The 12176-nt window shown below is 44.6% G+C and overlaps 1 protein-coding gene across 4 annotated transcripts in view; it reads left to right on the top strand.

Moving 5' to 3' along the window:
• The window catches only part of Tmem131l (transmembrane 131 like), a 131225-nt gene that overhangs the window by 52528 nt on the left and 66521 nt on the right, over positions 1-12176 (top strand). The window lies entirely within an intron of this gene.

The following is a 12176-nucleotide window of genomic DNA, read 5'->3' as shown; positions in this document are numbered from 1 at the left end:
ATCATCTTGGGGCTTTTGGAAAGATTCATTTCTTAGGAAGCAATTGTTTCATGAAGTCACTGATGATTTAACATTACTGACTTTTGGACCCAGCCTCATGACTTACATACATCATAGCTACTGGGCCCATATACCTAATCCTAAGGTAGGATCCTCTCAGGTTCACATGAGTTCACTCATGTGCCTTAAGCATGGGAGTTCTGTTGTGGGGTTTGGATCTTGAAGGTCAAGGATTTTGTTGTTCAGATCCTTTGCCACCACATTGTTTAGTCGGTTACTTTTGAGGGGACTCAGTGTGGGAACGTAACGGCAAAATGAGCCTGTGAACTATGTACTGGGCCGCCACTCAGCTTTCCTGGGTTTTTATGTAACTGGCTTATAAATGCTTTTGGCTTTTCATTATTCTGGGATTTTAAGTTATGAACGAAGAATGTGCACGATGAGACCAGAAGAACTTTTAGGCATTGTGCTACTGACCTGATGGGTGGTTGGTTTGCTCCCCAAAGGATCTATTGATTATGAAGTAGTCATATTCATGTACCTCATGGTACATGACTCTTACTCTACAAAATTCAATAGATCACAGAAAGAGTTGAGGGAGAGAATTAACAGTGGTGCACAGTCTGTGATCAACCATTCCCTATTTGGGTGAGATGCATGATCACCTCTCCATTTGGGCCAAGGACACTTACAAAGGGATGTGCAAGCTACTCACTGCACAGCCTGCAGGGTATTCAATGAATGACCAACCCCACCAAAAAATATCTCAGTCTCCATCCAGTTCCTGGGCATAAGAGGCCGCTGGAGTGTCATGGGACCGTCCTTTCCACTCGGTTTACTGTAAGCTACATAATCCACACTTGCTATGCATGTCCCTTTTCTTCTTTGCCTTGGACATGAAACAAAGGAACCTGGAAGGGCCTGGCTCAGGGCAGCTTTTGGTGATCAGTAGTTCCTCATATTAATGAGCCATGAGAGGCTCCTTCATAGTCAAAGAACCTACATCATTTGGATTTGAGCCAGGACCATACTTGGGTGCTACTTTCTGAAAGCTTTTCCAAAACAAGGACTAGCCACAATGCCTTCCTCCAGTCCTGTCACTCAAGTTTAAGGTGTCTGGCTCAGTATATCTCAGAGTTACAGCATTTGTAATCATCTAATGCATCACAATTGTGTATATCCTTGAGAGAGAGTGTGTGTGTGTGTGTGTGTGTGTGTGTGTGTGTGTGTGTGTGTTGAGTATAGAACCTAGGCAATGCAGATCATAGGCAAGTGCTTTTCCACAGAGCTACGATACAATCTCAATCTTGATTATCTTGAAAAAGCTGAGTAAGTATTAGTTACCTGCCATTAATTTTTTTTTTTAAGTTGGTGCACATTTTCATTGTTTTTATAAGTTAGATTTATTTACTAAAGGTAAGGTTAAGGTTGAAATTGGGAAATACTTTTCATGCTGTTTTGTTTTTGACATGTTATGATGAGACCATTTCATACTGGATAATGATAAAAGAAAATATTGTGAGGCTTGAACTGTGATTTTTCAGCCTGTAGCACCAGTTGGGACAATTTGCTTTTATTTAGCTAACATTGCTTAGTGAGAGACTGTTCTAAATGTTAAAGGCCAGCAAAATAGACCCACATCCCTGTCTGGGCTCATCTTTGCAGCAATGGGAAGCCGGGCAGCAGTGACCATGTGCCTACTCACTGAACTCATGGATGCTAGAGGAGCAGTAGGAACTAAGAAAGTCGGCAAAGACAGAGAAAGACAAGAGTGTGTGTGGATTATGGGCCACACCTGAAGAGGGTATCAGCAGAGAATCTTTTCAAAGATTTAAAGGAGGCAAGAAATTTGCCAAGAGATTTTCTGAGAGAAGGATGCTTGCATGAGGGATAGCAGCAACAAAAGCCCATAGAGCTGAACCTTCTGTAGAGTACACACACACACACACACACACACACACACACACACGCACACATATGTGTATGTGTGTATTTTTTTTTTCTGTATATCTACTGTATAGAGCAGACTGTGGACCAAGGAGATGAGGGGATTGAGCTAGGTAGAACCCCTGGGGAACCGTGGTATTATCTTGAAGATGCAGAGTAGAGCACTGACCATCTCTGAAGTGGGTTTTAAAAGACTGTATCTCCAGAGTCGGCCATGTTCTATAGGGAAAGCAGCAGCCAGTCAGTACAAGGGACCAACCTTGCTGATAGGATCTACACTGAGTGGTGGCATGGGTCTAGTGAGGTTCTACCTAGGGTTTGAGAGCAGATACAGGTTCTAGTGGATTGGATGCAGAATTTGAGACAGAAAGTGTCAGAGGTGACTACAGTGTAGGACCATCTGGTTTGGTGCTTGAAGCAGCATGGTCTCGGTTGTCCATCTATGGGATGAGTAGGCTGGAATGCTAACTTGGGGAGAGCCTGGGTGTTGGAAGTGATGTCGAAAGCCTGAAGACTGATTAGTCTGTGAGAGCTTTGAGGTGATAAGGTGGAGAGGACTGGGCCTGGGATACATGCACAGAGAAGGGACAGACAAGAGCCAGAGAAGAGTGTGCTGGGGTGAAGGCAAGAGGTAGGTCCTGTAAAAATAGCAGAACTGCATGCTTTGAAAGAGCAGTAGTGTTCAATGTAGAGGACCTGAAAGGTGGGAATGGGCTACCTGAATCCATATAAAGGAAGAATTACAGGCTGTGTTTAGGAAGTTAATATTCTTCAGTTGCCCTCAGTTTTCAAAAACTTGCCATTCTGAATATTTTTAAAGCTCTGGACACAGAAGCACTTCACAGTTTAGGAAATGTGAGGAAAGGGGATACTACTAATGCTCAGCTCCTTCCAGCATTGCTGAGTGTTCTGGCAGGCCCTCTCAGTTTCCCGCCATGTTTTTTTTTTTTTTTTTTTTAATTGTAATCAAGTTGTACACAATAGTTTTTTGCTTCTTCATAGCTCCTCCCCTCCCCACTGTTAGTTGCTATTGTAATCTTCTACCTTGATGGAGAGCTCTGCTTGGGAATTGGTGGCTGTGGATGAGCACTGGGGGGGATCGAATCACATCCTGCTGGCTGTTCAATTCCTCCAGCTGCCTGCCTGCCTTTGTGAATCTGCACAGGATGCTTGCTGCCCTTTGTCTAGGGATGGAGAGTGCTGGAGGGAGAGGGGAAGTGGTTAGAGGATGGGGTAGGCTGAAAAGGAGACCCTGGAGAAAGCTGGGGGCTGACCTGTGATAGGGAAGCAGACCTAGAAGGGGCCTGAGCAAATAGGCCTTGGCTCCTAGGCCCAGGGACTGGCAGGGCCATTCTTTCTTTTACAACCTCTTCAGCAATTACACTTCAGCCCTCAAGGGTTTGAAAGAAAAATTACAATTTAAAAGGAAGACTCTGGGTGCATGATTTGCATATGAGTGGCATCTGTATAATTAAGAACAATTAAATTCCCTGACTGAATTGAAAGGGAGGCCCCAGCTACTTTACTGGGTCCCTGTGGAGTACAGCCTGTGGCTGCCAGTTCCCTGGAATTCAGCTGGCAGAATATTGCCATCTTCCATGACTCTGCTTGTAATAAATGGAATTCTGGAACAGACTCTTCGTAGCTCTCTCTGATTTGTCCATCTCTTATTCTCTTTTTTGCTTTCCCTTTCTTCCAGAAAGTGGCCTACACTTCACCTGACCTCTGGCAGAGCTCTTAACAGGCATTCAATCCTTCTTTGGGTCTTACTTTGTTAATAGAGGATACTGAAGGGCTGCTCACATACCCATAGTCAGTCTCTACATACATTTCTAGTTAGCCCCTTGCTCCCTGCCTGGAACCTACTGATATTTATGGGCCTGGGAAGTGTCTTCCCCCCCCCCCCCCCCCCCCATTGTGGTGTGTCCCATGGACACTTTCCTCTCAGTATTGCCAAGAAAGCAAGACAGGTTTCTAGGTTATTCCTTTTCTGGTTTTACAAAACTTTGTAGGGCCCCTGTGTGGATCAACTCAAGTAGAAGAGGCATGCAACTGCTTCCTGTTGGTGCCCCAGATGCAGGAGGTACTGTGTGCCAATAAGCACAGGTTGTGCTAGTCTTTGAGAAGTAGATTCATTTGGGCTCTAACGGCTATCTTAGTTACTTTTCTATTATCGAGAAGAAACATCATGAGCAAGGCAACTTGGAGAAGATAGGCTTTATTAGGGGTTAGTTACAGTTTTAGAGGATGAACACATGGCTGTCACACCAAGGAGTCTGACAGGAGGCAGACAGGCATGGCATGGAGCAGTGCCTGCTTGCATGTGGTTCACAAGCGGGGGGGGGGGGGGATACACACTAACTGGGCCCACCTCAAACTCTATTCCTAGTGACACACCTCCCCCAAAAGGGCCAGACTAACTAATCGTTCTCAAACAGCTCCACTATCTGATAACCTAACCTTCAAATAAATGAGTCTGTGGGGGGCAGTCACATCCAAACCACCACAAGGCTTCCTGTTAGGACTTTGTTTCTGGAAAGCCAGATGGAGACATCACCCGGGTGTTTCTTTTGCCACCTCTTCTGTCTCTGGTGTAACATGACAATCACGAGTAGCACTCTAATATCTTTGACTCCCTACAGTGTCTCGTTACTTTTAAAAACATTACTTTCAGAAGGTAATATATATGTATTTTCTTCTACAGAAAGGAGTCACACTTTTTGAGTGGTACCATATTGTGCAGATATTTATAGAATGAGAATAAGCCCAGCAGAATTAGACATTGAGCCACATGTTTGGATAGTGTGAAGTTCTCATCATTGCTGTAAAGCCATGAGCCTGCTTCATTCACTGTGGCCAAACAGACCATGAGGTCCACCCTTCAAAAAGCAGTTAAAAAGTGTAGAAAAGCTCACTAGATTACTCTGGCAATGTTGCTAACATTGTGTATATTTGTCTAATAAACATTATTTTGATAATTTTCTCAGGTTGAGTAAGAGCCTAATGAAGGTAGGTAGAAGAAGTGAGTGCCAAGAGCTTGTTATTTCTGTATTATTATAAAAATAAGTATAACTATCAGATTGATTGAAGAGCTTTTAGACCGTCTTTTAAAGAGGCAGGTTCACAACTGGCCTTTGATCACTGTGATAAATACCCACAATAGTCAGCCTATAGGAGAGAAGGTTATTACTTAAACTTGTGCAGTTTTAAACTTACTGTTTTGAAGTTTTCATTTCAGGGTGGATGGGTTGGCCTCCCTAGTTTGGGGTCTGTGGGAAGTCAGCACAGGGTCGTGATGTGACAGAATTACAGAATCTTCCACCCCTGGCCATTCTTTCTTTGATGGGGTGGGGGCAGGGGAAGGCTCTAGAGAGAGGAAAAGGAGGCGCTGGGGCCCCCATATCTCCTTCAGGGCCATGCCTTCAGTTTCCTAAATCCTATTACTTGCCCCTTTAAAGTTCTGCCAGTTCCCAGTAGAGCCACAGGCTGAAGACTATGCCTTTGATACACAGGTCTTTGGCAGACGTAGCCAAACATTAGCACCCACCTTCAAGGAACTGTAAATACTTGGATACCTAAGGACACTTTGGGAGCTGAGTATGGCCACTCTCATTCTATGGATGCATTGCTTGTCTCTACTCATGAAAGAAGAAAACCTATTCTTAGTCTCGCCATTTTTGTTTGCTCTGTGAATTTCTACATTCTCTCCTTTGCTGTGTGTAAGATTACTGCTGCAGACTCTGATACTAAATACTACCTTGCTGTCCCAGAACTGGAAGAAAAGACAAAATGGATTTTGTATTTTGCACATTATAAAGTCATATTCAAATGATTTTAACAGGATAGTATGATTTACCTCTAGAGTCTAGGAAAGATGTCAGTTTTTAAACCACAAAGGAGTTGTACCTGAATTGAAGAGAGGAGAGAGTTGGAGCAGGACGCAGGGAACATGCACTTAATTACTGCCCTGTTGTTTGACAGGCATTTACAGTCCACGTGGCTGCTGGTGTTCTGTACAGCATGCAGAATGTGCTATGGCTAATGAGTGAATATGATGGTATATTTTGAAGTTTGTTGAATTGGAAGTATAGTGCTTTTTGAAAATGCAGTCCTGATGGTGGGAATGGAGAATAAGAGACTTATTTGGTGTGAAAGCATGAAATCCCTAGAGACCCCTCAGAACCACTTGCTTGTGGAATTAAGGAAGGTTACAGGAGTGGGATTGCCCAGATGGCTTCCCCGAGGGCACATAGGCAAGCCACTCAGCAGGGTGAGAATCTCACACACCAAGTTCATTGCCATCTTGGATTCCACCTGGAGGTTCTGGCAGCTGTCCTCCAAGAGCTGGTTCTGGTACAGATGGAATGACCAGCCAGAAGCTTCATGGAAGAGTCCAGGCCACAGATACACACAGGCTTGGGAGGTGAACCAGCTAAGCAACAACAAATAGTGCTGGCTCATTTAAGCAAAAGGGGAATGTATTGAAAAGGGCTGGCAGCTGACAGAATCTCTAGGAAGAATTAAGAATAGGCCTGGGGAGCACAAGCTGGAGGGAACTTGGCAGCTAGAATGAGTGTCAGAAGAACCTGCTGGGGACACTGCCACCTTAGCCATTGACACAGCTGCACTACTTCTGCTATGGTTGCCCTTCGTTTGTTCCTCCTTCCTCCTGTCACTTCAGTGTCTGATGCCCTGCCTTAGGTGAGTCAGTCTGGTAACATCTTGGTCATGTGACAGTATTTTAGCTGCAAGGGGAGCTAGTAAAACTGGTAGCTGTAGAGTGGAAAATCCACAAATGTTGTCAGGAAGGTACTTAATAGCCACCAAATAACAAATGTTTTTGCTGTGAATCAACCAAGTCTTAAGAGATGGTAGGTAGAGCTACTACTGGGCAGTCCAACCCTTTTCCAGAGTAAGAGAACTGAGAGGAAGTGTAGTAAATCTCATCCTGAAGCCTCTTCCCCACCTTAGACCATTTATGTTCCCGAATAAAAGACACACACAGCCTTCATATTTTTAAATGGCCTTAGCACAATAGCTGGGCAGCTGCCTGCCCTTCATGCTGTTAGAATCTACTTTTGATAACTCCACTATTTAGTACGTTTCATCTGGGCTGCTCTTAACCCAGTTGGGCTCTCTGGACCGTGTTCTCTTGGCTCTTAGCCCTTGGTGGTTCTCCTCCTCCCTCCTGCGTGTTCTTCCAAGGTAGCTCCTCTTCTCCCTCTCCAAGCCTGCAAAACCTCAACCCCACCTACGTCTCTTCTGCCCAGCTATTGGCATCCTTAATCACAATTACCCACCTCACCCCTTCACCCTGTTCAGACTCCTGGTCTTCCCCACACTTAGCATTACAGTAGACAGTAAAAGACACAATCTCTACAAGGAAAAGCCTCTTTCAGTCTTGTACAGAGAGGCACAGAGAGAGAAGAGCTTGAGCGGATAGACAGTGCAGCTGTTTCGGAAGGACAGAATACAGCAACAGTTTCCTAGAAACCCAGGAAGGGCTGCTCCAGAGATGGCAGCCAGCAGAGATTAAGGTAGCTCAGCCCTTGACTCCACAACTTGTGGATCGTTGATATCCTTAGCAGAAGAGTAGGAGGGCTAAAGTGATCACAAGGAGAGGCAGGCCTGGGAGCCAGGGGTTCCCAGTGTGCATTCACATACCATTCTCTACCTGGAGGAGGAGGGCTTTGGCAAGTTTGAAGCCCTCCAGTCATTTCCTCCTGTGTGAAATTGGAATGTGTGCTAGTCAACTTCCTGTCACTGTAGAAAAATACGCAAGGTAATCAACACTTAAATAAGTTTCTGTTGGCTAGTGATTGTAGTGGGTCCTGCCAATGTCCAGGTGTGATAATTGCTTGTGTGTGTCTGGTGGAGGTGCTGAATGTTGGTTGTGCGGAACGTACATACATAGAGCAATCTGCTCTTCATGGTTATGACCCACAGATGGGACTAAAAACCTCATGCTAAGCTTGACTTAAAGATTCCACCTCCTCTCACAAGCATCACTCTGTGGATGAAGACTAACAGATGGGCATTTGGGAGCTTGATGATCCTAACTGTAGCAGATAACAAGTTTCCACGCAGCTTTCTTACAGTTACATGTGATAAAGTTCTGGGCTAGCATCTTGCACCTCAGAAGGGCTAAGTGCATAGTGGCTGTGATTGTATGTTACCATGTAGACCATGAGAGGTAAGAGGGGTTGGAGAAGCAAGGAAGGTCAGAGGACCTAAGCCACTAGGGCAGCGGTCTCTTCATATGCACCTATAGGAGAGAAGTGGGCTGGGTGGTAATGCTGAAAATCCTAGGAGCCATCCGGAAAGAGTAGCTGGCTAGTGGCTTAGACATTGAAGGAGGAATTCTCTCTGTGGGAGTTACAGATGTGAGGATTTCATCAGCAATTTTGGAGACCCTTTATTGGAGGAAATTTGTCATAGACTTGTCAAGGCCTGGCCATCAGTACATTGTGGCTGCCTCCAAACCCAAGCCTGTTTTTTTTTTTTTTTTAATCACTGAGTATGTATCCCACAGAACAGGTTGAGTTCTCAGAGCCTTTTATTCTTTGGTGTTCTAACTCAGTGTATTAATGCTTTGACCTTAAAACCTGAGGCTTTCTACAGTAAAACTAAGAAACTGTGTTCTGCCAAAAAAAAAAAAAAACAAAAAAAACAAAAAAACAACTTTATCCCCACTGTTCGATTTTAATGTGGAAGGAAAAATAACACCCAAACCACATGATTTCAAGCACTGTAGATACGCTGTATCTTCTCTGGATAACAGAATCTAGATGTGAAACATTATTTTCTCATGGAATGATGTGCTCCCCTTTGATGCAGAGGTTTTGTGAAATGAGTATGGATTGTGTCTCTTGCCCATCCCCCCCTTCATTGGCCAAAGTCATTATCTTAACTTTTTCTTTTTTAATTATGTGCTCTCTAGGTGTTGGCAAAGTTTATTAAAAGGCAGCAGTTTGGTAGGGCTTGAGCGGAAACAGACTATTGAGGAATATGGAGAACAGAGGGCCATCCCACCCCTCCCTCCCTGGTGTCACTGTTGTGTCTCACAGTCATTTGTATGGAAGGAGCAGGCCATCTTCAGAAGCAGTGCTTCCATCACAAGGAAGTGGTTAAACTGAGAGAAAGCTTTATGGCTTCATCTCCTGGAGCATGGGTGAGGGCCCTCCCGGTGGTGGCCCAGCATAGCCTCTCCTGCAAGCCACATACTGCTGTCACCAGCTTCCCTCCCACTCACCTCTCCCCACTTCCACACTTTGCTCAGTTTTTAGGTCCTTGTTAACAGTCAGTGCTTCTGAATGTGGCCTCCGTCTAGTGTCCAGCTGTTGGTGGTACCTGGTCTTCAAGGTCTGTTTCATACAGCCCCACTCTTTGAAACCTTTGCTAGAGCTGGGACTCAGAATACCAGCTTGGCATACATGGGGGCAGGATTCCAGCATGGTTTTTGCTGTTTCTTCGTTTTGTTTTTTTCCAGAGAAGTGCTCATTTTCAGTAGGAGAGCCTCATAGTTTATCTGTTAGCAGACTCATACACCCTGGGCTATGGCCTGAGGAGCATGTTTCTTAGGCTGAACACCTGCCTCAGTGCTACCAGGGCTGGGGCCATACTCACTGGCTTTGCTCTTCACTCTGGCAAGGAACAGCATTGTCTTTGATCAGCTGACAAGCCTCTTGAACAATCAGAAAGCTGGTTATAGTTAACTCATTTCCATGTCTCAGTTGTGGGGCTGCTGTTTTAAAAGGTGTGTGTGACGTCAGCACCTAGGCTGACTTTTTCTGGGAGTAAGGAATCCAGGTATCCACACAGTTCTGAGAATGTCAGCTACATCCAGCACATTCTGCAGAATGGGGAACTGAGCCCTGCACCCTGGGCTCCTGTTACAGCTGTATCTGACTCAGGCTGGCTCATTTCTCATCAAATGTCTTTTCTCATGGACTAGCCACCTTTCCAAACTTATTTAATTTTGTTTTATTTGTCATATATATGGCTGATGTTTAGGAAAAAGAGAAAGACAAGCATTTGGATCATTTAGACAGATAGGCCTTTCTAAAAAGCATGGGGTGCCTTGATTTGGGTCATTTAGAATGAGATAGACCTTAAAATACTGTGGGATGCTTTGCAGCTGTGTCCAACTGCTGAAAAGGTTGTTTCCTGCAGAAGGTGTGCATCTTTAAAATAGGACTTACAGTAAGCAATGAGGTTGTAGATCAGAAGAAAAGCATGCCATTAGCCTGCACACAGTTCTGGGTTCATTCTCAGCCCCCATCATCCAGTAAGAACTAAGAGTGTAAGAAATTGGGGTACATAGATAAGAGCTATATCCCCTCAGGCATTACAACCCGTGCTTTCCATCTCTGTCTCTGCCCCAGAAGCACAGAGCAGCTCCTGTGTAAAGTGTATCCTACAGATACTGGGCAAGGATTTAAAACACATAGCATAAATACATAGTTGATTTTTCGGAGCTGCATTTCCTTACTTTGTGCCATCTGGGACTTTTCCAGAGTAAGAGAGGCCAGGTGAGGGTTGGCATTCCCCATAATGGGTTGTGTTAATAAGAGTGAAAGTTGCAAACGTAATGCTGGCCTGTGAAACAATGGGGACAAGAAGGTGGCTCATTGTTCTTTTACCACGGCCTCTCAGGGTTATTTTGTTAAAGGTGTCGGTTTGGAAATGACCTTGGCATCTCAACCACAGTATTAAGTTCTTAGCACTGATGATCTGAGGATAAGTTGTGATGTCCTTATGTAACTAAATTATGGCCGCTAGCTACTTACCCACTGTTGGAAAGCCAGCCACCTTTTCTCCTTAGTTTGCACCACAGTAATGAACACAAAGTTACCTGTGACTCTGAGAAGTGTGGGACTGTCCCCATCAGCTTGCAGTAATCAGTTCTGCAGTACCAGCCCGAGTCCTCTAGTCTAGTTCAGTTCTGACACCATCTCTGGTCAGATTCTGCAGACCAAGACACAGTCCCAAGCATCCTTCCTACTTGAGGTGCTTTGCCACAAGTTGTTTCACCCACACTTCTGACACACAGGCTGCAGGCAGAGTTCCCACAACCCTCTAGGTTTTTGATACATTGGATAGAGCAGCTCACAGAAGCCAGGGAAACATTCGCTCAGTTTTAGCATAACAGTTTTTGCTTAGTTTATTATGACAGAGGACCCCAATTAATCAAGGCATAAGGGGAGGCAGGCAGGAAGGGGTATATATGGAGGCCACTCCCCACTCCATGGTCCTTCCATGTTTTTAGCTGTGGGGTCTCTATGGAGACTTGGGTGCATAGGCATAGGTGCTGAGAAGCTGGGTAAGGAATTCAGCAAGGCCACTTAGGGTCCAGCACAGCTTTCTCCACCCTGCCTTCAGGACCCCTCAGGATGAGGAAAGTCTTTTGATCTAAATAAGGACAGGTCAGAGAATGTTTTAAAACAGAAAAGTTGGGAAGGATTGGTTTCTAAGATTTATTGTGGGGAAGTTAAGTTGTAGTTTCTGAGGCTTGCCTTGGGGAGGGAGCTGCACTGTTCATCCTCAGCCCTTTTGTCCGAGAGCATGTGTGTGAAGACTCCAAATCCATCTTATGGGCTTTTACCTCAAAGACCCGTTAATTTAACTTACTTAATGTTAAGCTTCCATATGCCTTGATATGCTTTCCAAATTTTTAAGGCAGGTGACATAAAATCTACTAACAAGAAAAAGGAATCTTTTCTGTGACTTCAGGGGGTTGAAAATCACTGATGAGATTTTGTTTTTCTGTTTACAGTTAGAAAAATTTGGGATATTTCTGCTGTATTACTTTAAACTGATCCCCAGATGCCTGATTTTTGTTGAGCACATTAAGTTTCTGATTGTGGGATTTGAAAATCTGTTATCTGGGAGATAGTCCAGGTCCGTGTTTCATTTGTTCTATTCATAGACGGTCACTATCACTGTGTTGGGATCTCTCAGTCCAGTGGCTAGCACGGGCACTGAGCCCCAGTGGCCTTTCCATTTGTCTCCTTCCTTTTTTATTAGATGAATATCCTCTTTGTAACATGATCCTATGGTTATTACATAAATCATGCATAGGCATGAAGCAAAGGCCATGTCCTCTCACTTTATCTCCACAACAACTGTAAGCGAAGTACTGCTGTCCTTGCATTTTCTTTTTTAGACAATAAGGCAGGCACTAACAAATTAAGGTACTGACCAGCCCAGGAAAGCAGTGACCATGGGTG

The sequence above is a fragment of the Arvicanthis niloticus genome, chromosome 4, assembly GCF_011762505.2.
Source record: "Arvicanthis niloticus isolate mArvNil1 chromosome 4, mArvNil1.pat.X, whole genome shotgun sequence".
NCBI lineage: Eukaryota > Metazoa > Chordata > Mammalia > Rodentia > Muridae > Arvicanthis > Arvicanthis niloticus.
This window is presented reverse-complemented; position numbering and strand designations above follow the sequence as displayed.